The sequence below is a fragment of the Myotis brandtii genome, unplaced genomic scaffold (genome assembly GCF_000412655.1).
Source record: "Myotis brandtii unplaced genomic scaffold, ASM41265v1 scaffold304, whole genome shotgun sequence".
NCBI lineage: Eukaryota > Metazoa > Chordata > Mammalia > Chiroptera > Vespertilionidae > Myotis > Myotis brandtii.
In genome coordinates this window covers 1,310,178-1,333,936 of record NW_005361607.1, presented here as the reverse complement: position 1 = coordinate 1,333,936, position 23,759 = coordinate 1,310,178, and the positions used below count along the sequence as shown (strand labels likewise).

The following is a 23,759-nucleotide window of genomic DNA, read 5'->3' as shown; positions in this document are numbered from 1 at the left end:
CCACCCCTTTTTACAAAATCATTTTCCCTGACTTCTCAAAAATGAAGTTTGGCCAGCCTGGCCCTGACTACCGACTATGGGAAAACAATGCATCTCCTTATGGCCCCAAACTGAGCCTTTGCAATTAATCCATTGATCTCAGTAGAAAACCCTATTGTATCAGGGTCTGCTGGGAGAAAGCTGCATCCTGCCCCTCTCCCGCCCTGCACAGAATGCTCATTGAAGTCAGCCCCCGAATTGATGGCAGGATATGGCCCCAACAGCCTACAAATTAAAGGGGCCCAGAAAATAACATTGGCTGGGCAGGGAGAGTAGGGGAGGGTCTGCTTCCTTTACAAGCTGTGGGTAAGGGTCTGCCTGTGCTCAGAACTCTTGGAATTGTGACGGTTTCTGCTTGCCCCTGAGCCTCAGTTCTCCATAGTGTGTTCTGCAACTTTAGACCCTTAGCTCTCTAGATTGCCGAGTGTTTGGCTTTTTGTTGATGCTGATAACATTGACGATAATGTTACTGCCTGCGATCTATTGCGCACTGAACACTAGGTAGCACCAGCCCCTCTGCCTCAACTCATTTACTTCTCACACAACCTTTAATGAGGGTGATGGAGATGGTGAGGACTTTTTTGTTGAGTGGGTCCCATGTTCCAGGTGCTTTACACCTTCTTTTTTCATTTAATCCTTCAAATGGTAGAAGTGAGCAGAGCTGGCTAGCTGGACCCATTCCACTTGTCTTCAAAAGGCATTACGTAGTAAGCATCACTGGAAGCACAAGACATATTTCCCAGAGCTCCTCTGAGGTGGAACATATTGCTGGAAGGAAGAGTTACATGAGCTATCTGGGCTGATGCATGAGCCCTGAGGGTTCTAACCTTTCTTCCATGAGAGAGGGGGAATGATTGTAGAACTTTTGATGAATGGAGAATTGGTGGGATGCTGCCATCCTGGGCACCATGCATGCTTGTAAGGTTTCACACTGCTTCCATATACCGTGTACATTATGTATAGCGTGTGTGTATGTCACACACAAGCCCTGTTACATACACTGTAATGGAGACAGTTCTACATGGCAGACCTGCCATGGTCCTCCTTTTCAGCTCTTCCCTCATCCAATAAGCCCTCTTTCTTCTAAATGAATAAACAAGTAGTCAAAGCATTTTAAACCCTCAGGGTGCACCTACATTGTCAGTCTAGCCCTGTAGGTGGTTATTATTTTCATTTTACAGATAAAGACATGGGCACTACAAGGTGAAATGACATGTTATAGGACCCACAACTAAGTAGTTTATCCAGAACCAACAAGAATGTATGCTCTAGGAAAACTGGATTCTTTCTCTCTTACTCAAAATATACCTCCAATATCTATAGAACTACATACCACCTATATCTAGTATAATGCCTGGCATGTAGACAGTGCTCAATAGATATTTGTTGCATAAAAGAAAAAATGTGACTTTTTGCTCTTTTCTAAAAGATTCCTCTCTGCCCTCCTGACTACTACACTGCTATTTGTCTGGTCCTTGTGTTTTTAGATAATCCTTCTACAAAGACCTGTTGATGAATGCCACAAAAAGTTCAGGAGGAAAGGGGGATTCCTCAGATATTAAAAAAGGTATGCTTCCTTTCATCAGAAAACAAGAGCTATAGCATTCCACATATTTCCCATTTAACTTGGCTTCCAAGAAAGTCAGAATTAAATCTGGTGCTCAATTTCATATTATAGTTGGGTTAGATTCAGAGTAAAGTGTTGTGTGTTTTTTTCACATACTATGTGGTTTCAGCTCTTTCTCTCTCTCTGTACGTGGCTCATCTTTACAGGTGTCTTTGAGGTATAGAAAAGACATAGTCTAATAATAATTGTTTTCATGATGTCACTAGGGCAGTGGTTCCCAACCTTCCTAATGCCGCGACCCTTTAATACAGTTCCTCATGTTGTGGTGACCGCCAACCATAAAATTATTTTCGTTGCTACTTCATAACTGTAATTTTGCTACTGTTATGAATCATAATGTAAATATCTGATATGCAGGATGTATTTAGGCGACCCCTGTGAAACGGTCGTTCGACCCCCAAAGGGGTCGTGACCCACAGGTTGAGAACCGCTGCACTAGAGCCTTGTGTTGTCTGGAGCCACCTCCTCTGTTCCAAGATCTCTACTGGGAAGCTACACCTAGTCCCACACTTTTGCTGTAAACTTCACACTTCATCTATATCAGTAGTTTTCAACCAGGATGGGGTGGGTTCAGTAATTTCACCCTCAGGGGACATTTGGCAATGTCTAGAGGTGTTTTTGGTTGTCACTGGCATCTAGAGGGTAGAGGCCAGAGATGCTGTTTAATGTCCTACAATGCATAGGACTACTGCCCCCACAGCAAAGAATCATCCAGCTCCAAATGTCAATAGGGTCAAGTGTTGAGAAACCTTGATCTATACCTGTCAGCCCTCTATCTGTGCTTCTCAACTGTCATGACACATGTCATGGAAATAATCTGGACTTCACCCCTTTTTCTCTTCCCTTGACTAAGGCTCCTCCAGGGAAGCCTTTGGCGAGCGTACCATATATTCTCTCCTGAGCAGGCTATTCATTGTCCCCTCTCCTCCCTGCTTCCACCTCGCTCACATACTAAAGGAACCCAGACAAACAAGGACCCCCATCTTACTCATCTTTGGATCTTTGATTTCAACACAAATCCTAGAATGGAGACTTTTCTATTTAAGTTACAGGGTCATCTCGCCTTTTTGGCAGTGGGAGGAGAGACATAATTTCAGAATGAAATGGTTTTCTTCTTCTGATTGCCTTTAATTACACAGTCCCATAGAGGAAGTTAATAAAAACATAGCTCTCCAGAGGTCCGTGCTGATAACCTTTGGACAGAGCCTGGGTATTTTTGCTGTGAAGGCATTCCCGACGTCTGCCCTTGCCATCCTGTGCTCTCTTAGTTGACTGAGTAGCATCAGTCCTTTGGGTCAAGGGCCAATTTTATTGCCAACAACTCTACTCTGTCCTGGCATCCTAATAATCTGTTATAACTGTTCTTCCTCATATCAAGCTGCCTTCTTTAAATTTCTGCATACCTGCCTCAGTTTCCCTGCTTGACACCTCAGGTTCTTCCTGGGGTGGAGCTCAGCTTTGCACACAAGCCTTATGGGTTGAAAGCAGGCTGCCAAGTCTACTTTTCTCTGGTGGGGGCAGAGGGAGGGAAGGTTCTGGGTCCTGCTTTTCCTCCTCATCCAAGGGTCCTTCCTGCTGTGACCATGATGGTTTCTGCAGCCCCATGTGGTGACCTCCACCCCAGTTGTGAACATTGCTTCTGGCTGTGTCCCAGTGAGGGATAGCACCCCCTTGGCACTGCCATCGGGGCAGGTGAACTCAGGCTTACTCCATCAGTTAGACACCTATTGATTCCACAGCATTTAACGCTTGCAGCAAAAGTACTGGGTGCTAAGCACCATGCTGGCCATTGGGTTCACAAGATTAGTAAGATCCCATCACTAGCTCACAGAGAGACCAAATGACAACATACTGTGCTCTGAACACAGGGTGTTAGTATTATACTCCTGAAGACAGCCAACTCAGACTGAGGGAAGGTGGTCATGGTGGCCTTCCTGGAGGAGGGGATGCCTGAGCCAGGTTTTAGGGGGCTTCTACTGGCTTACCCAGCTGCTCCAGCCAGACTGGTCTCCCAGCAACTGCCTCCCACTGGTTGTCCTCCTCCTCATTCCTCTCAGCCCCCAGCTTCCCAGACATCTGTGTTGCGCTGCTTGTGGCAATTCTCTTTTCTTAGAGAAAAAAAAAATGAAAATGGAAAAGAGAATGGTGCACCCATTGGGGAAACTTTTGTCGTCTGTAAAGTTATCACTCAGCTTATAAGTAAGCTGGGGATCCCAAAGGTTTGACTTCAGGTTATCAGCTGCTTCAAGGTGCTCACACTGAAGGCTTCTGTTTCCTGCTGGGGTGGAGGTGGGGTCGCCACACCTATCACCCAGCTCCAGTACCACCAGAGAGAGACCAGGCCAAACCCTGGCGGGGAGTATTATTTGAATGCTCACAATAGCTCTGAGCGGTGGCTCTCATCGTCCCCATTGCATTGCTAAAGCAACTGAGAATCAGATGGGCTGAGTTGCTTGCTAACAGAGGCAGAAGCCAGGATGCAAAAGCGGGCATTTCAGTCCAAATCCACGTTCTTCACACCCCATTCTCTTAGCACAGCTAAGCCTCTCCTGTTTTCTTCAGGCTTGCTCTCTCAGAGCTGCTTCCAGATGAAATGGGACCAGAACAGAGCTTAGGCATTGTGTTATGTCGCACCTCCTTCTCTCCAGATTCAGAGCATGGGTCCATTTACCGAGAGACTCAGATTCTCCACAGGGGCATTAGATAAAGGCTGGAGCCCGAAATGCTGTTTTGGAAAAGATGAAACAACCCTTGCCGTGTTTATATTCAATTCCGGAGACCTGGTTAGAAAAATATTTTTAAAAAACGGAAGGAAGAGTAACTCTGCACTCACAAAATGTGGGCTCCTCCTGGGGCGGGGGAGGGAACCTCTGCCCTCGGATTCTGTTCCCAGGAGTGGACATGTCCAGCCCCCAAACTGCCCTTGTGAGATGAAAGGGAATCTTTCAACATTTCCTCCTATTGTCTGAGCTTTCTCCCTGCTTTGTTACCATAACATTCTTTTTTGGAATTCCATTAATGTGGGGGTTTCCCCTCCCCCAGAAACAATTAGAAGAGAACAGTTGGCAAAGCCAGCCAGGAAAGACCTGTGGCTCACTCTGAAGTGAGTAACTATCACGTGTCTTGGAATGGCTGGCTGCTGCCAGGGGAAGGAGTTTGAGCCGAAAGAGGAAAACACGAGTACCCAGTGAAGTGGAAGATGGGCTGTCTGGCTGCGGTGGTGGAGACACTGTGAGGCACGGGGAGGGCTGAGTAGGACCTGGGGATCGGAAGACCTGGGCTCACATCCCGGTTTCACCCTTAACTAGTTGCCTGAACTTGAGCAGGGTATTTCACTTTTCTAAACCTCCCCAAGTCCGTCAGTGAAAGTAGGAATTCTGCCTCGGTTATGTGGATTCTGGTGAAGATGAAACAAGAGAGGTGGTAGCAAAGGAACTGGCACATGGTAGCTTCCACAGACTTCTTTCTTCCTTCCTCTCGTCATACTCCCTTCCACCTTGCACAGTCTTCAACCTGGAGATTTTGAGTTGGCCGAGTAAAAGACAGGAACACCTGAAACAGGAAACTTCAAGCACTGCACCTTCACTTACTAGTAACTAGTGAGTAATTGTTTGTATGTTTGAAGCAAGTAGTTTGCAAGAGAAGAGTACTTGATTGAGGCTGTCTGTCCATGTGGATTTTCAACATTGCTCTGATCACTAGTCATATATACATATGATGTGTAAAATAAACCTACCATTTATAAAGTACCTGTGCACCTGTTATATCCTGGGTACTTTGTGAATTTCATCTTGTTTAATCCTTACAATCACATTATGTTGTAGGGATTGTTATTCAGATGTCCACCTAGGAATGAAGAGCTACTCAGTAGTGAATTAGTATTTTTAAAAGACTATTTTTAAGAAGAGTTTTATATTTACAACAAAATTGAGAAGGAAGTACAGAGATCGTATACCCCTGCCCCCACACATGTATAGCTTGTCTCATTATCAACATCACCCGCCAGATGGTACTTTTATTTTTCTTTACAAAGGATGGATCTATATCAACACATTATTACCATCCAAAGTTAATAGTTTACCTTCGTATTCACTCTTATTACTGTACATTCTTTGGGTTTGAACAAATATATAATGACACATATCCATTATTATATTATATACAGATATTACATGTCACTGCTTTAAAAATCCTCTGTGCTCTGCCTATTCATCTCTTCTCCCCCACCCTTACCTGCCCCTGGCAACCACTGATTTTTTCTTATTGTCTACATAGTTTTGCATTTTCCAGATTATCCTATAGTTGAAATCACGCAGTATGTAACTTTTTTGGATTGGCTTCTTTTCCTTAGTAATATGCATTTAAGGTTCTTCCCTGTCTTTACATGTCTTGACAACTCAATTCATTTTAGCACTGAATAATAATCCACTATCTGCGTGCACCACAGTTGTGTGTGTGTGTGTGTGTGTGTGTGTTTTATTTGTTTGTTTGTTTAATTCACCAACTGAAGGACTTTTTGGTTGCTTCCAAGTTCTGGCAATTATGAATAAAGCTGCTATAAACAACCATGTGCAGGCTTTTGTGTGGACATAAGTTTTCACGTCCTTTGGGTAAATACCAAGGAATATGATGGCTGGGGCATAAGATAAGAGTATGTTTAGTTTTGTAAGAAACTGACAAACTGTCTTCTGAAGTGGCTGTCCCATTTTGCAATTCCTGCCAACAGTGAATGAGCAGGGTTCCTGTTCTACATCCTACCAGCATTTGGTGGTGTCAATGTTTTGGATTTTGGCCATGTTAATAAATGTGTAGTGGTACGTCATTGTTTTAATTTGCAATTCCCTGATGACATATGATGTGGAGTATCTCTTCATATGACTATTAGCCATTTGTATATCTGCTTTGTGAAGTCTCTGTTAAGGTCTTGGCCCATTTTTAAATTGGGCTGTTTGTTTTTCATTGTTGAGTTTTTGTATATTTTGGATAACAGTCCTTTATCAGGTGTGTCTTTTGCGAACTTTTCCTCTCAGTCTCTGGCTTTTCTCATTCTCTTGATATTGTCTTTTGCAGAGCAGAAATTTTAACTTTTAATGAAGTCCAGCTTATCGATTATTTCTTTCATGGATTGTGTCTTTGAAAAGTACCTAAAAAGGCATCACCATTCCCAAGGTCATGTAGGTTTTCTTCTATGTTTATCTTACAGGAATTTTATAGTTTTGCAGTTTGCATTTAGATCTGTGATTCACTTTGAATTAGTTTTTGCTATGTGTAAGGTTTGTGCCAAGATTCTTTCTTTTCTTTTCTCTTCTTTTCTTTTGATTGTCCAGCACCATTTGTTGAAAAGATTACAATTTCTTCACTGTATTGCCTTTGCTCCTTTGTCAAAGATCAGTTGCCTATATTTATGGGAGTTTATTTCTTGGGCTCTTTATTTTGTTCCATTCATCTATTTGCCAATTTTTTTTTGCCAATACCACTCTGTCTTGATAATTGTGGCTTTATAGTATGTCTTGAAATTGGGTATTTTTAGTCTTTCAACTTTGTTCTTCTTTTACAAAATTATGTTGGCTATTCTGGGTATTTTGCCTCTCCATATAATCTTTAGAGTCAGTTTGTTGATATTCACACAATAAGTTACTGGAATTTTGATTGAGATTTATTGAATCTATAGATCAAGTTGGGAAGAACTGATAACTTGACATATTGAGTCTCCCTATCCATAAACATGAAATACCTCTCCATTATTTAGTTCTTCTTTGATTTCATTCATCAAAGTTTTGTAGATTTTCTCACATAAATCTTCTACGTATTTTGTTAGATTTATACAAAAATATTTCATTTTGGGGAATGCTTTTGTAAATGACATTGTGTTTTTAATTTCAAATTTCATTTGTTTCCTGTTGGCAAATTGGAAAGCAATTGACTTTTATGTACATAATTGTGTATCCTGCAACCTTGCCCTTAAGAACTGATATTCTTCTTGGGATTAGAAGTCTTTTACTAGGGCTTTTCTCCTCTAGACTGTGGGTGTCCTGAGGATAGTGAATCTGTTTAATTATCTTTGTACTCAATGCTTAGCAAATATGTGGCACAGAAGTCTTTCAGAAAATGTGAGGCTATAGTAGAATCAAAGATAGAGAGGGTGAGGAAGGAAGAAAAGAACTAAATAATTTATTCCACAATTATTTGCTCAGTGCTTAAAATGTCCCAGGCCCAGATATATAATGAATAGCACAGTCATGACTAGCACAGGCTACACACATGTAGGTGTGTGTGTGTGTGTGTGTGTGTGTGTGTGTGTGTACATGAAGAATGATGAATTGATGGTGAATGTTTGCAGAGCCCTGAGGACCAATCAGAGAGGATGCCTCTGCACTTTAGCTTTCTGAACTGAAGCTTTCAGAATCCAGAAGAAAGAAGAGAAGGAACCTATTTAGATGCCCAACTGAGCTGTTGAGTGGAGATGGTTCGAGAGGACTCCTCAAACTATTTCTGAGAGCAGGTGATTTTTGCAAATGCGGGCTTGTGGGCATATGGTATATGGATGATATAATTTCTTTAATTAAAAGTGTTATCTTAACCAGAGAGTTTTGTAAAACCCCAAAACAAAGACATCTGTTGCTGTTTTTGTTCTTTTCCCCAGCAAACAATCTGGTAGTGAAAAATAGGAATGACTAAATGGAACACCAGGGAAGATTATGGACTTGAAAAACAAACCCCTAGATCTTAAAGAGGGGGCCAATCAACCAAGGTACAAGGCAGGCAGAGTCTTCTGTGAGAACTTGGATCATTATAATTATTAAGACAGAATCAATGGGGATGAGCTTATGGCAAATTTAATACCTTTTTCTGTTGTCCATGAAGCTTAACTACTAGCTCTGTGCTGCTGGTGCCTTGGCTAAATCTCCAGATCAGAGGCTTTGATCCAGTAGGTCTCCTGAACATCTTCTTCTGACCTCCCACAGGCACCTCAAACTCAGCTGATAAAACTAACCTCATTAGTTCCCAGGAACCTGTTTCTTCTCCTCCATTTTGGGGAGTGTCCCACAACCCACTCAGTTCCCCAGAACCTTCCCCCTCCTGGAGACGCTGTACAAGCTGAAATCAAGACCTGTGGCTTGCCCCCTGGAAAAATTGCTGCCTCTTCTTCACCCCTACTACCTCTGCACCCCTCTCTCAGATTTTTGTAATGACCCTGTCTCTCTCCAGGCCCTTATTTAATCTTGACCCCTATATCAGAATTCAGAAGCAGAATTCACCTCACATGGCTCAAATGAAGAGCCATTAATGAAGGGACTCCATAGGGTTTTATGGGCATGGGTAATGGAATGAACAAGAGATGTTGAGGCACCAGAGACTAGCAATGGCTAGAAGCTCTTATTACATCTAGGACTGAAGGGACAGGGTGAAAAAATAAAGATATTGAAACCCAGTGACAACTAGAACTATGGAGGAAGGGCTGCCCCATCTGGAAATACCAGAGAGGAATGTAGAAGTTAGGGGTCGGGTGGGGAAGGTAGGCAGGGATGAGAGGGAAGAAATCACACAATGCTCTCTCCACTCACCTTCCTTCTCCTTACTGGTGTTTCCCATTGTTTGAAACCAGAACTCAGGTTCAAGGGAGCCCAGAAGTTGCAGTCAGCAGGGTTCAGTCTCCTGGGGCACAAAGGGGCTCAGAATGGACTTGGGAACATGGAAGAGGAGGACAGAGAACAACCAGTCTCTCCTCTCTTATATATTCTATACTCTGATACCTAAGTATTATTTCTAAAACCCTGGCAATGTCTTTCTTTGGACTAAACCACTTTGGAAACTCCCCATTGCATTCAGGATAAAAATCAAACCTCTGTAAGCTGTTGTTAAATCTTCCCATTGACTCTTCTGACCTCTCTATTCCTATCTCTTGCCACTCCTGGTCCTTACTCCACACCTCTATTGCATTATTTCCAATCCCTAAATACACCATACTGTTCCAAATATCCACGCCTTAGTAAATGTTCCTCCCCCTCCTCCCCCGGAATACCTTCTTCTCCCCACCCAAATCTCCCCAACATCACCTGCCTGGTGAAGTGCAAGTTCTAAACCTACAGATGTCACCACCTCTGGATAATCTTCTCTTACCATAACTCTCCATTACCTGAGTTATTCATTCCTACGTATTTTTATTTTTGCATTACTGACATACTTTTTGACTTACTCTTGAGCATTCTGTATCTCCCAGCCAGACTGGCAGCTCCTTGAAGGTGAATACTGTTATGCATCTTGGCATCACAGCTGATTGTCATTGTGTCTGGAACATTAAACTTGCTCAATAACATTTAAGGAAGAAAGGAAAGAAGAAAGCAAGAGAGAGAGGGGGAGGAAGGACAGATGGAAAGGAAGGAAGGAAGGAAGGAAGGAAGGAAGGAAGGAAGGAAGGAAGGAAATCATCCCGGCTATCATTCAAAGCATTTTTAAGTGCCTTGCCACATCTGACCTTAATAAATGCTGGGGTAGGATGGTTGGTTGCCTAGGATAAAGATGCTGAATCTTAGAGAGGGTGGGAGGAGGCTGGGCAGTTAGAAGATCTTGGGGTTGGGAATGAGTGGATTGGATTTGGGCCCCAATTTGTGGGGCGTGAGTTCTTTACAAAACTAGGAACTCCTCAGAGCTTTTGCTTCATCTCTGTGAATTGGGGCTAATAAAAATATTTGCCTCTCAGAGCTATGGGCGAGGCAGTATGTGAAGATGTTTCATATACTATACAGGGCTAGACAAATAAAAGGGATGTTAGGACCACTTTTCAGCACACAATGCCACTTTTAGTAGTTCTGATTGATTGATTGACATCTTCCCAGTTGTCCTACCTTGCATGCCCAAGCTAATGGAAGGCTGAGGAGGCTCTTCCCACGGTGAGGAAGTTGTTTCATGGATTTTTTAGAGTTGTAAGGGCAGGTCCAGAAAGCACCCGGAAACCGCCTAGACCAAGCATGTCAAACTCAAAGGCTAACACTGGCCAAATAACCAAGATTTAAGTTTATGTGGGCTGCAAAAAAACAAATGCTTCAATTTTCATAGAAAGGTAGGTTTATTTCGATAGAGACATGCTGAATACAATAGGCTGAAATAAATGAGTAATCATTAACATAAAATAATAGAAAATTTTAATAAAAATTAATATTTTTCTTGAACATTAACTTTCCAGATACTGAATAATTGCACAAATTAATAAGCATAACGCAAATAAACCTATTTTTCTTGTTCTCCGAAAGAGAAGTATTTCCTGTTGTGCACATCAAACAAGTCAGTCCAAGACTAATGATGTGGCCATTGGCTGATAAAATATTCGCTGCTAGTATTAGTGGAGAGAAATGGTGTGCCTGCACATAAGGTGCATAAGGGAAATGAATGCAAGACGATTATAGTAACCAGTCATTAGTGAACATTGTAGTTCGTTATTAATAACTAGAGGCCTGGTGCATGAAAATTCATGCACTGGAGGGGGGGTCCCTTAGCCCGCCTGCCCCCTCTCACAGTCCAGGAGCCCTCAGGGGTGGGAGGAGACCCTGCGATCAGGGGAAGGCGACACCCCCATCACACCTCTGCTGCTGCCACTGCTGGCAGCGCAAGCCTTGGCCGGCCCTGATTACCTGAGCCTCGGGAGGCCCTGGGTGGCTGGGCAGCTGCCATCCGAGCCTTGCCTGCACCTCGGGTCTGCCCTGGGCATCTGGGGGGCTGAGGGGACTGGGTGCTGCCATCTTGTGGCTGTGGACGCTGCCATCTTTGAGGGCGGGGCAGTCAATTAGCATATTCCCTCCTTATTGGCTGTGGGTGCCGCCATCTTTGCGACAGCGTGAGGATCAATTAGCATATTCCCTCTTTATTAGATAGGATTATGTATAACAGGATATTGTAAAAAATTAAGTTACAAAATTTTTATTAAAACATTTCTTACATACCATTATATTGTCTGGGCTGCAAAAATATTAGTTGGGGCCTCATGTGGCCTGCAGGCTGCAAGTTTTACATGCTTGACCTAGACCAGTGGTCGGCAAACTCACTAGTCAACAGAGCCAAATATCAACAGTAAAACGATTGAAATTTCTTTTGAGAACCAAATTTTTTAAACTTAAACTATATAGGTATGTACATTGTTATTAACCTACCTATATAGTTTAAGTACTGTTGATATTTGGCGCCTCCCCTGCGCTGCGTATCCCGCGGCCCGCCTGCGCCGCGTCTCCTGTCACCCAACTGACCGACACCCCCCACTTCTTCTAATGCCACTTCTTCAAAATAGACTCGCCCAGGCCGAAAACCGACTTCTGCGCATGGGCTATGAAGTTTCAATTGCACTGTACGTGCACGCCTGCACATGGTATTTTGTGGAAGAGCCACACTCAAGGGGCCAAAGAGCCGCATGTGGCTCACGAGCCGTGGTTTGCTGACCACTGACCTAGACCAACCAACCTTTGATCTGTTGCTAGGGACACCCGTTACAGGCTTCCCTGACAAGTAGACAGACAGGCTTCCAACACCAGTGGCAACTCCTCAGTAAAGTCAGCCCCTTCCATCTTTGGAAGACTCTGGCTGCCAGAAACTTCTTCCATTGAGCAGAAATCTGTCTCCATACTTACATACTGGCTGTGGTTCTAGGCTTTGGGGCCACCCAAGGGGCCTAAGCTCACTTCCACACAACTATTCTGAAATGAAGGCAGGTCTACTGTCCTTGGAATTGTTTCTCTTCTAGGCAAAACATCTCTTGCCCTTTACCTGTTATTTATCATGGAGCTTTTAAGGCCTTCACTACCTTGAAGGTCTCATCAGAACTTTTCTCTCTACTGGTATTCCTCATTGGAGCTTGTGACAAACCATACAATTGCCTCTCTTGACCATATTGACACCATAACTAGCCATCGTACATCTAAAACAATACGTTCAGATAGGGAAATCAAGCTCTGTGAGGTGGAGGCCACTTGCCCTAATTCATATGGATGGTACATTATAATTACATGTAAATTTCCTCTGAGTATAAAGGAATAATATCACTAATAATAATAAAAAACAATGTTTCTGTATATTTTATAAATAAAAAACTACTTTCACATCCATTATGTTGTTTCATTTTCATAACAGCCCTATAAGGCAGGTAATCTTATGCCCATTTTCCATAAAAGGAAAATGAGGCCAAGAGTCACTCAAGGCACCCACTTACTGGTAGAGCCAGTAAGTGGCAGAGCCAAAGCTAGAATGCAGTCTTCCATCTCCATATCTGCACTGCTTTTAACAATACAATAAATGCTATTGTGGCTACTTTTGCCATTTTCATTACACGGCTCTATCTGATGTAAACTCATTATAGCCATGTATTCCCGTTGGCGAAATTTTTGATAGAAATCTGTTGTGGAGCTCCAGTTCCCCAGGTGATAGCTCATTAGGTTATTATGATTAATAGGCAGCCAACAGACACTATCAGTAATGTTTCCCCTGGAGGTAAATGAACTACAAAGATGAATAAAGTTACCCAAGAATGGAGAGGACCGTCTTCCTGGCCATTAGGCAGGGCTCTTAGGGGGCAAGTAGACAGACCCTTACACTAGGAGGTAAACAACATATTTTTTGATACTTACTAGTAGATGGCCCAGACAGGTCCTAGGCATGCTTAGTCTGATGCCATCTATGAGCCATGAATGGGATACTGACCCACTGACCTGGTCAGGTGACTGTGAGGTCCAAAGGAGATGCATTACATTTGTCCTGCATAAAAAGCCCCTCTGAAGTATGGACTATCACTGGGCTCGTGGCTGTTCCCAACTCCTGATCCCCTTCTAACTTAGGCTCACTTGCAAGGGAAATTGATTTCTACAAACAGTTCCCCATGGCATGAAGTTTCCATTGGTGGGAAAAATCAATGGGGTGAAAAGCTTTTCCACCAGCCAAATTTCCTTGAGAACCCAGGGAGCTTATGCCTTTCTTTGTGTCCGTTCAATTCAGCTGAGCAATGGGAAACACTCAATTTCACTCTTTAAAGCTGGTTAGGTGGCTGCTTTCTCTGTGAAGCCTCCCTTGGTCTCTTTAGATAGAGTTTAGCATTGTTTTAATTTTACTCATCTTGTGGCATGGTGCCACTTGTTGACTTGGCAGTTTGTCCCACTGAACCATGAGTCCCTAAAGCCAGGAGCTGCAGAGTCCTCAGGGGGTTTGTATTGAGCAGGTATTCAGATGGATGGAAGGACAGGTAAATAACTGAGTGACTAACATTAGAAGAGCCTGGATGGCAATTCACCAGCTGTGTGTGACTTGGGTGCATCAAAACTTACCTGGGTCTGACTTTCTCTTTCAGGTGAAATGGACAAAATAATGCCTTTCTATGATGGTCAAAGGGGTAATGGGTGGTGGAAATGCTGTGAAACAGTAAAGTTATATAATGCAAAACAATGTTTTATATGTCAGCAAATGTAAGGAGTAAGCACAGTGTAACTGGCACAGTCTAGGCAATTCAATGGAAAAGAAGATAAGTCTTGCCCTAGCCGCTTTGGCTCACTGAATAGAGCGTTGGCCTGCGGACTGATGGGTCCCAGGTTCAATTCCAGTCAAGGGCACATGCCAGGGTTGCGGGCTCGATCCCAAGTTGGGGGCATGCAAGAGGCAGCCCATCAGTGGTTCTCTCCCATCATTGATGTTTCTATCGCTCTCTTCCTCTCCCTTCCTCTCTGAAATCAATAAAAATATATTTTAAAAAAAGAAAAGAAGGTAAGTCTTGCAATGGCAGCCTGAAGGTGTGTCTATGTCAGTGATGGCGAACCTATGACACGCGTGTCAGAGGTGACACGCAAACTCATTTTTTTGGTTGATTTTTCTTTGTTAAATGGCATTTAAATATATAAAATAAATATCAAAAATATAAGTCTTTGTTTTACTATGGTTGCAAATATCAAAAAATTTCTATATGTGACACGGCACCAGAGTTAAGTTAGGGTTTTTCAAAATGCTGACACGCCGAGCTCAAAAGGTTCGCCATCACTGGTCTATGTCGTACTTCTTAATTTGATGAAGATATGAGAATGAGGGGAATGGTTGTCATTGATTAGCTTTGAAACATTTAGTCTATCAGTCTTGGAGTTGAAGTCACTTACAATGTCCTCTCCATGGCATCCTGCAGTCCATGTCTCCCTGTGATGGGAAACTCTCATTCAGGGCTGGTACAATTTATGTAGTCCCACCACTTTGTTTTTTTAAAGCTATGCTGCTGCCATCTTGAAAGTCTTAATAATTTTGAACAAGGAACCCCATATTTTCATTTTGCACTGGTTCCCACAAATTAAGTAGCAGATTCTGCATGTACTTTCCAGAGCCAGTTGCATACCTCTTTGAACTAGGTTGACAACTATAATGCTTTTCTATCTATTGAACAGAAATCTCCCTTCCTGGTGCTTATTCATTCTAATCCGGCCTTTGAAGCCTACACTTGGAGAAGGATTCCTCTTTAAGCCAATGGTTCTAAGATATTTAAAGATAGCTATGATCCTCCTCGCCGCCTGACCCATATCCTCTCCTATTTTTCCCTCCACATTGACCTGTGATGTCATCATCATACATTCCATTTGAATGAGATGGGCCTATTTCTCATGTTCACTGTATTCCATTTGTTTGCCTGTCTTTTTTTTTGTACTGATATTACAATATTTTATTAATTATGGTCCTCTGATATGTTTTAAAATTTGTCAAGATTAGTTCTTCCCTATTATTATTGTATAAATCATGTTTTTATCTCTCCCTTCTTTATCAAGATGTACTTTAGAATCATTGCATTTCTGAGATAAACCCTACTAGTCATGGTGGATTATTCTTTTCAACATACTATTGAATTTAATTCACTACTATCTTATTTAGAAATTTCACAAAGATAGTAATATGTGAGATTGAACTATAATTACCCATTTTTTGTATTATTGGTCAGATTTTAATATAAGGATTTGTGATAGCTTTATAAGATAAATGATATAACTTTTCATATTTACCTTTTTCTGGAACATTTCAGATTGCATGAAAATTTCTGAGGCTGAGGGAGAGGGTGATCCTAAAAAAAACACATATATTTATTTCTTGTTGAGCCAATTTTTGTAATCTGTATTTTCACCCAATTTATCAAAATTAATAAAAAATTTCAAAAAATATCTGTATATAGTTGTAGATAGCATTATTTTGACATTTACATCTTCTATATGTATTGTATGCCTTATGCATTTCTAATTTGTTCCTTTTTTCTTGAATAGATTTGTCACAAGTTTGTAAAGATATTTTATTTTTACCACAAAGAAACAGCTTTTGGATCAAAGTCACTGTATGCTTTATTTCAGCTTTCAAATTAATTAATTTCTAGTCTTTATAGTTTCTTTTCTATTACCCATCATTCTTTCTCTGGTATGGAGGATTCATTAAAGTGAACTTTTTTGTGTAAAAATATTTGTTCATTCAATTTTCTTATTTAAAAATAGTGAATTACCTAAGTAGAGCTTTGGTGAATATCTGAAATCTTCAACTTTTTGTGCTATTTTTCAGAATTGCTGTTTATTAATTTTAATGAGTTTGTTACTATTATGTCCTCCTTGGGGATTGTAAATTTTATCAATATGGAACAATTATTATTACTTTTCCCCCTTTTGAAATTGCTTTGTCTAATACTTAACATTTGGGCTTTGTCTTTATGTTTGTTTGACTTCTAATGTTGCAATTTATTATTTTAAACTTTCTGTGACAGTTTGTGTACTGGTTTTTAATAGAGACAAGTCACTGGCTTAAGTTTTAAAATCTAACCCAAGAGTTTCTATTCTTTACAAGCTCATTTCTGTTTCTCCATGTATGTTTCACAGCTCCTTCTCCACCCTGGTTAATAGTGGGTTTGTAAAAGCTTCATGTTTCTTTTAAGTTTTGTGAAATCTCGTTTTATTACCTCCAACTCCCTTTTCTCTCTTCCCTCTGCTTCCAAATCTCTGCCTGTTTCCCCAAGGAAACCTCCCAAATGGAACAGGAGCAATACGATGATATGCTTATGTGAGGGTTGTACTTCTGACTTATGTATCTAAGACACTTTAAAGTAATAGTTTCTTGATGGGATGCCAAAGGAACTTACAAATATAATGTATATTTCAATTAGACAGGAATAAAAACATTTTTCTGATGATTTAATTATTGTAAGAAATAATCACATCTTGATTCATATGTTTAATGCATAACAAACATTGAATAATATCAGAAATATATGTAACATAGTCCAACAATCATCCAAAAGGCAATACTCATGAATAGGTTAGAGCTGCCGATGCATGAGGATATCATGGAACGTTCCAGGTTTGTGAATCAGGAATTTCTCATAAGACCACCAGGCATTTGAATGTAGAGTGAGCCATTTCTCTGTTTCTTCTGACCAGAGCATCATGTTTCATATGCCATAATAATAAGGAAAACACATAAATACACTCACTTCTTATGTATATGTATTAAATTACATTTTAGGGAAAAAAAAATCCCAAGAATTATTTTTATATCTTACTTTTTGGGGACAGCAGCTATTTCATGGATTGCTAGCATTTCACAGAATATAATCTGGGAAAATTTGCCTTGGGAGCAACTGGGTTATAGTGAGAAAAATAAAACCAGTGTGCTGATAGATACCGCCTTCTAACAAATACTTATGAAGCACTCACTCTGGGCCAGACACTGTGCTCGCCTACTGGAGCTATGATGTTGAATAAGATGTACTCCTAGCCCATGTGAAGCTTACTGTTTCTAGTGTGTGGCTATAAGAAGAGGGGGCAATATCATGCCTGAGGGACTCACAAGGGATTAGGGGAGCATGGAAGGGGCCTCACCCAACTGGAGCATGCGAGGGTGGTCTCGGAGAAAGCTTGAATGACTTAAGGAAGTTTTCAGTAGAAGAGGACACCAGAGCCACCACTCAAGCACAGGGAGCGAGAACCTCTAGCTGTGCAGGGTCCTTGAGGGCATGCCTAGTTGTACATGGACTAGGGGACATATAAGCTGAATGTTAGAGAGAACCCCAAACCTTTTCTGGTGACCCAGACTCATGGAGGAGTTTTAAGAAGTTAGAGTGGCCTCAGTGACCTAAGAAGTTGGTGATGGCTCTCAGTGGCCTCGAGCATATGATGATGTAAGATATTGGTGATGTCTATTCCTTAACCTTCAGAGGCAGCTGAAAAAGGCTGTCTAGTGGGTGGGACTGTTCTAGTCAATGGAAGTGTATTTTCTCAGATGCTGGATGGGGCTTGACCCAAGTGAAGTGTGGGTTCTCTGCTGACTGAGACCCTTTATGCCAAGGCTTTTCTATGCCTATAGATTGAATACTTGGATTTCTGTAGCTCATAAAAATGGTCTAATAACCCTAGCCTGTTTGGCTCAGTGGATAGAGCATCAGTCTGCGGACTGAAGGGTCTCAGGTTTGATTCTGGTCAAGGGCATGTACCTCAGTTACGGGCTCAATCCCTGGCCCTGGTCGGGGTGTGTGTGGGAGGCAACCAATCGATGTGTCTTTCTCACATTAATTTTTCTCTCTGTGTGTCTCTCCCTCTCCTTTCCACTCTCTCTAAAAATCAATGGAAAAATAGCCCTGGGTGAGGATTTTTTTTTTTAATCTCAGGTTTGATTCTGGTCAAGGGCATGTACCTCAGTTACGGGCTCAATCCCTGGCCCTGGTCGGGGTGTGTGTGGGAGGCAACCAATCGATGTGTCTTTCTCACATTAATTTTTCTCTCTGTGTGTCTCTCCCTCTCCTTTCCACTCTCTCTAAAAATCAATGGAAAAATAGCCCTGGGTGAGGATTCTTTTTTTAAAAAAGGTCTAATAATTATATCTATGCAATTCCAAGCCCTTTGAACAGAAGATCACTCTGGGACCTTAGATAAGTCAGTTCATCTCTCTGGGCCTCAGTTTCATTAGTTATAAATTGAGGCTTTCAAATAGGATTTGGGATGGCAAATACATGTGGGCGTGTCCCTAGTTTGCACATCCAGGACAGACTTCCCTACTGAATGCCTTCGGCTGAATTCAAACAAGGCCTCACACAGACTCCTCATAATGCTCCAAATGCTCACTGTCAGGTAAAACCCTTGTTTTCCCTGATTTCCGATACTACTTTTGGGTCTAACATTTTGTTTTAAGAAAGGTAGACAAATATTTAGGGCATGTAGTTTGTAGGTGAACAAAGAAAAGTCAAATCATCATGGCATGCTGAAGTCTTGAAGGTAAGAATGATTTACTCTTCTGTGCATTCAGCAAAGAACGGTAGATAATTACCTATTTGTTTGCTTGAAATTGTGTTGTGCAACGATGGGACATTCAGATACCGCTGGCCTCCCCAATGTGTGTCCAGTGCTTCTTGAGAGTATCACGTTTTTGAAATCCAGATGTTGCTTGCCACTTAAAGGAAGTCATGGTGATTCTATTTGTAAATAGAGAACTCATCTGTATTTCAGGCAAGGACCCTGGGATATTTCTGTCATGTTTTGAGGTCTGTTGTTTCATAAGTGGAGCATATTGAATCTTAGCTGAATTGAGTGGGTTCCCCACTGAGAACAGGAAATCTGTTGGTTTTCATCTTTTTTGTTTTTAAAAAAATGACCTTTAAAAAGGCTTATACTCCCAAAATGTCAGCCTTTGGTAATGATGTGGGAGGCATGGCAAACTGGCCTTTGTGTCTGAGGGTTCAAAATTGCCCTTCTCCATGGAGGTTGAGTGGCTTCTGATCCTTCGCAGGAATCCAAGCCCAGAGCATTCTCCCAGCCGTGGCACCTTGCCTGGCCAGGAAGAGTGGATTGGAACAGCCCTCACAGGAAACACCTGGCCCGACGGAGCTTGAAATTACACACTGAATTTTTCTTCAAGAATGACTTCCAGGTTTCAGGAAGAACCCCAAAGGTGAGGAAAATCTGCAAAAGGAAAAAAAGAAAAAAGAAAAACAAGGAGTTTTTTTTTTCCTTCACCCATTGGCACCATCTTGTTCTTCGAATGACTTCCAGGTTTCAGGAAGAACCCCAAAGGTGAGGAAAATCTGCAAAAGGAAAAAAAGAAAAAAGAAAAACAAGGAGTTTTTTTTTCCTTCACCCATTGGCACCATCTTGTTCTTCTGGTATCGACATCTTTCTCTTAGAACCTTGGCTTATTCCAACTCTCACAAGGCAACATGGTCCTGTCTACGGGGAACTTAAAATTCAATCCTATCAGAGGAAACTACCCTCAACATGGATCTATGAAGACCTCCTACATTCCAGGCATAGAGGGAGGCATAGACGACTGAATCGTGCTTTCTGCTGTGAAGAAGATCAGCCTAAAAGGGCAGATGAGGGAATAAAAGGCTTAGAGTGAGATGGGAGCACAGAGGGGGCGGCAGCTTCAGCGATTAGAGAAAATTTCCTGGGGAGATGCTGCCCATCTGAATTTGATGGGCAAATAGGAATCAGCTGCTGTGGAATACGGGCATTAAAATGATTGGCTTGCCTTTAGTTTTAAGAAGCTTGCAGTCTTCTTGCAGGACTAGACTTCATCATTCAGTTCAGATGGGCCAACGGACATTTATGGAGCTTCTGTTATGCACAATCTTTATGTGAAACTGTTAAATGATAACACTACATACTGTCTGATTAGGCACCTGTTCCAGGGGTAACATTCAGGACTAAATGGAGGAAACTGTGTGTGGTTGGACCTTTGCCATCCTGAATGTGTAGGCCACCCGTCTGCTCTGAAGATCTAGCCAGAGCCATATGGTCTATTGAGGGGCCAGTCCATGATGGAATTCAAGTCCAGCTCAGGTCGCTGCTTTTAGCACAGCAGGGGGGCTGACTCCCCATCCCGCAGCAAGTTCATCTCTTCTGCCTGTACACATTTCTGTTGTTTCAGGAGTCACAGTGTCTGAACAGTATGTGTTCAGCGTCTGCTTCTCCAGGAGCAGTACGTGCCTTGTTCCTCCTGCACCTAGTGGGAGACCAGGGCAAGTGTATCGAGTAGGGAAGAATGCAGGAAGTGGAAAGGGTTTTACAAACACATGGCAATCCTGTTTTTATACATTGCAAAGCCAAGACTTCCTCCTTGATGAAAACAACAATAATCATAAAATCCTATAGCATCGACAACAAAGAACGACAAAGGTAGATCACTCCTAACACTGAATAAGATGAAGTTGAGCTCCTTGAAGAGACTGACCACCTCCTTGGAGAAGTACATCAGATTGGTTCCTGGATCCCTGCAGTAAGCACCTGGCTTTTGGACCAAACTTGTTGCTAGATATCAACTGGGCCATGAGTATGGAAATAAGGGACACAATGGTAGAAACTCCTGAAGTTCTTAACAGATTTAACAGACACACTTTGTTGTTGTTGTTGTTAATCCTCACCCGAGGACATTTTTCCATTGAGTTTTTAGAGAGAGTGGAAGGGTGGAGGAGAGACACATTGACCTGAGAGAGACACATTGATTGGTTGCCTCCACATGTACCCTGACCAGGGCCGGGGATTGAGCCTGCAACTGAAGTACATGCCCTTGACTGGAATAGAACATGCGACCCTTCAATCTGCTGAGCAATCCAGGGCTACAACATTTACTATGAGCTACAGGATGCTACAGATGAGAGGGTTAAAAGCAGCCTCTGTTTGGGTCTACAAAGAGCTCCCAGGACCTACTCTGTGTCAGACACTCTATGGGATGCATTTTTACATTTGTTCGCTCTTTTAACAATGTTAACAACTTATGTAAGAGAAGCTGGTGATGGAAGGTGAGCCGCTGTGGTATAAGTTAAGGGCAATGGCCTTTACTTTTGGCATTCACTTTCCCCCACCACATGTGCTGGTGCCAAGGAAGTTTCTGGTTGCACCAACAATAGTTGAGTGACTGTAGGTTGAGCTCATAGAATTCCCATTTCAGAGATGAAGACACTGAGCCTGGTGTGATTGGAAGACATGCAGAGCCACGCTGCTTCAAACACTAAACAACACTGGTCTGAGGTCAGTCATTGTTTAGTCCTCAGTCTTCCATCATGACTCTTCTGTCTGGGGAAAGCCAGGCCCTCTGTCTTCACGGCCCCACCTGTTCAGGGTGCAGTGGTGACCACACGAAGAGCTTGGCCCTCTGGGTATCTGCAAACAGCTATATGGCTCATGGAAAGTCACTCAACATTCTGGTCATTCTGGCTAGGAGTCACTTCTTTATAAAAGAGGAATGGTAATACCCAGATTTAAGTCTTGATTTGGTCATCTGCTGGCTTTGTTTCCTTGGACTTAGGTTTCCTTGTGTGTGAAATGCAGCGAAATTACATTGGATGGGTGAAATGGGCAAAGGTATATGAAAGTGTCTTGTTCAAATCCTGCCACACGGTTGACACTCATTAATGTGCATTTCTCCCCAGTTTTAGGAAACCAGGCTTTCAGAGAATTTACTAGCACTTTCAGGAACTATTTAGACTAAGTGTGTCTCTTTTTTCACTTCCCTCACATTCTGCCCTTTCTCTCCTGCTCCACTCCACTTGGGATGCCTTTGTTTCTTATCTTCATTGTGGGCCTAAGCATTGATCAGGCAGGGAGAGAGCAAACCATAAAAAAGTCCTTCAGGCATGTTGGGCCCTGGGGAGGAAGGGGGTGGGCAGGCCTTATTCTGTTTGTACAGGTGCATTATAATGCTGCCTGTGGTGTGAACATTTTCCACTTCATTACTCCTGGCTCTGGCCCAGGCCCCTTCTGCTCCCCTGGCCCCTGGCTTGGTTTAATTTCAGTGGTTTCTGGCCTTTGGAAGGCAGCAGTAACCGAAAGGAAAACAAATGAGGTCGCCATAAACATTTCTGCACGTTGCCCAATGAGGGCCGATGGGTACACTCATGGAGCAGGAGGGGGGCCAGCTTGGCTGGGTTCACTGGGACCCCCATCAAATCACCTTAGTCCTCAAGGGCTTCTATCTGCTGAGCCCAGTTCTTCTAACTGGAATTGGCTTTGATTTAATGTGGGCCTTAACAGACACCCACAGGTCCTAGGACACTGTGTGTGCAGTCTATAAGAGATGGATAAACTGAATAAATAATAGCTAACAATTTATTGAGCACTTACTATGTGTTAGATGATGTTCTAAGCACGTTAGATGGATTTTGAGTGAGGCATATCCTTTTATTATTCTCATTTTTGTAGATAAGGAAGCTTATCCATGAATTTCCAAACTATGAGGCACATTGTATGGTAGTAGCAGAGCCAGATTTTGTGCCTGGCAGTCTGACTTCACAATTTATGTGTTTAAGTACTATGCTATTGTGCCTCCTGATATAGCAATTCTATGTGCTTATATTTTGATGATGAATTGTAGAATAATATAACTTGGACTCATTGACTCCCAGGGTTGAATTGGACCATAGGTGACAAAGCCTGATGACCATTGGATGCCGGGATTTCCCACAGGCATTATCTAGTCTCTGTTTATGTACCTCCACTGATGGGAAGCTCACTACTGAATGAGGAATCCCATCCCATTACATGACTATTTAACTCAATAGTAGTGCTAATGACTCTGTGTGTGCAAAATAAAGCTTTTTTCCTACTCCTGTCAGTTACTCAATAAATCCTTTCCTTTGCCTTTCACAGATTAAAAAGAAAAGAAAGCACTTGTTTACTCACCATGCTGTCAGGAAGGTATATTTATAAAATAATATCAAGTTCATGCCTCATTTGAAAGGTGAGAGTTTTATTAGAGCAGGAATATGCAGTTCTCACCTTCTTTCTTTTTACTCCTTCTTCTCGTTACTTTCCTAAGTGATTGGTGAATACACACATGCCAGTCATTTGTTAGCCATGGGGCTGCAGAAAGGAACAGAGCACAGTCCTTGCCCGTGGGGAGTTCACTTCTACCATGGGAGCCTGCCTGGTAAATAACCTGCAGTTAGAGACGTGTACACACGTTAGGGAAAGCAGCAGGAGGAGTGGCTAACGCATTGTGCTACCAAGGCAGGCTCTCCAAGAATCATTGGGCAATATTTTTACCACCTCCTGGTAAACTTACTCTATGTAATTGAAAGAAATGTTTACATTTGAAAAGCATTTTAAAATGATCCCCAAATGTATAATTTTAT

The 23,759-nt window shown here is 42.2% G+C and overlaps 1 long non-coding RNA gene across 2 annotated transcripts in view; it reads left to right on the top strand.

Annotated features, from left to right (window-relative positions):
* The window catches only part of LOC102260411, a 126,263-nt gene that overhangs the window by 61,073 nt on the left and 41,431 nt on the right, over positions 1–23,759 (top strand). For both annotated transcript variants that reach the window (XR_001362780.1, XR_313782.2), the window contains exon 4: positions 1,527–1,606. This is a non-coding gene — a long non-coding RNA (uncharacterized LOC102260411). The remainder of the gene's footprint in view (positions 1–1,526; positions 1,607–23,759) is intronic.